The sequence below is a fragment of the Echinops telfairi genome, unplaced genomic scaffold (genome assembly GCF_000313985.2).
Source record: "Echinops telfairi isolate 266 unplaced genomic scaffold, ASM31398v2 ScPeMD7_7410;HRSCAF=8448, whole genome shotgun sequence".
NCBI classification, from domain to species: Eukaryota; Metazoa; Chordata; class Mammalia; order Afrosoricida; family Tenrecidae; genus Echinops; species Echinops telfairi.
Window position 1 is genome coordinate 14,240,532 of NW_022111310.1, and position 1,572 is coordinate 14,242,103.

The following is a 1,572-nucleotide window of genomic DNA, read 5'->3' on the forward strand; positions in this document are numbered from 1 at the left end:
TCTAATTGGTCATTTTCACCCACTGCTAATTTCCTGTGAAGTTTCATTTCATTGTCTTGATGCAGTTCCTTCTTCTGAAGCTTTTGATTCTAGTTTCAAATTGAATATTTTTTGCAAAGACGATGGCTCAATCTGGAGATCTTTACTGCATCCGGTGATCTCCTTTGCTTTATCTACTTCAGGTAGCTCAATCTAAATTTGCTTTCTTCCTTCTAAGGTTTTAAAAGAAGCATTTAACTTAACAGCACGTATCAGTTTCTTCAAAGCCTCTCGTGGCTGATCATCCAAATGGGTAGCATTTTCTGGTTCACTCTTTACCTCCAGTTCCAAGCTGTCCTCCTCTATTCTTTCGTCTTCGGAAGCTTGATCTGATTTTCTCTATCTTTCAGAACGTGTTCTGCATGCACTTTGGAGTCTTCAAATGCTACTTTTTCTGTTTATTAACTTCAGTCAATCGTTCCTTTCCCACTCTTCAGCATCTTGTAAAAGCTGTGTCTGGTTTTCCTGAAGTTGGGAATTTTCATTCAAAGTATCTTTTATTGCTATCTTAAGTCATTCTTCATTCATTTGATATATTTTGAAGGTCATTTTGGCTTCAGCTACATGTAATTTGAGCACTTTTGATACATCTTCTAGGGACCATATCCTTTCAGAACTATTCATTATCAATTCATCTGATTTAGAATGTTTCAGTTTCTCTTCTAACTCTTTTCCTAGAAATATTATGTCATCCTCAGAATCAGATTCAGATCTGTCAATCTTTTCATAGGTTGCCTTTGGTATTTGTAGTCCGTCAATAAACTCCAAACTTTGAGCTGCTGCTGACTGATTTCCAAAGCTGGCATCCTCCATAGAAGCCTCTATGCCTTCATACTTGTTTTGAACAAGACTAAACTTTTCAAGTCGTTCATATTTTCTTTAATCATTGCAGGAAGTTTTACAGCAAGTTGTTTTTCCCCTATCTGATCAGAAACTTCTCCACAAAAACAAAAGAACAACACAAGATCCAAAAATGGACACACATACCATCAAGTCTCAGGGACAAGCATTGGAATGAGGACCTGGTTTTCTATCCTTAGGCAATGTAGCCACAGCCCTGTGCAGCTTCTCCAGAACCAGGCCTGAGTTTGGCGAAGGCAGCTCTGTAAAGCTTCCATTGTACCAAGGCTGCCGTTGGTGTTGTGACTGCAGCTATAGCCTGGCCCAGATACCCAATGGACACCAGCTACCACATTTACTCTTCCATTAAAAAATGGTTTTGGGGCTATCCATTTCATTATTAACAAATTTTTACTGGTAAAAATTCTACTGATGGTAATGAGAGGATACAATCATGACAACAATAACATAATTACCTCTATAAAAAAAATTGAACAAAAATTCCAAGTCTCCAGTTGTAATATTGAAGGATTCTATGGGTAATATAAAGATGAAGAATTGCAGCGATCTGTATGGATTATAACTCAATGTAAAGAAAACAAAGATCCTTATAACTGGACCAATAGAAAACATCATGAGAAATGGAGGGAAGCTTGAAGCTGTCAAGGATTTTATCTTGCTTGTATCCACAAT

The 1,572-nt window shown here is 37.3% G+C and overlaps 1 protein-coding gene and 1 pseudogene across 1 annotated transcript in view; both read right to left on the reverse strand.

Moving 5' to 3' along the window:
- SVEP1 (sushi, von Willebrand factor type A, EGF and pentraxin domain containing 1) overlaps nucleotides 1-1,572 on the reverse strand; it is a gene marked incomplete at its 3' end in the record, with an annotated part of 165,946 nt that overhangs the window by 24,640 nt on the left and 139,734 nt on the right. The window lies entirely within an intron of this gene.
- The window catches only part of LOC105979372, a 22,178-nt pseudogene that overhangs the window by 11,243 nt on the left and 9,363 nt on the right, over nucleotides 1-1,572 (reverse strand).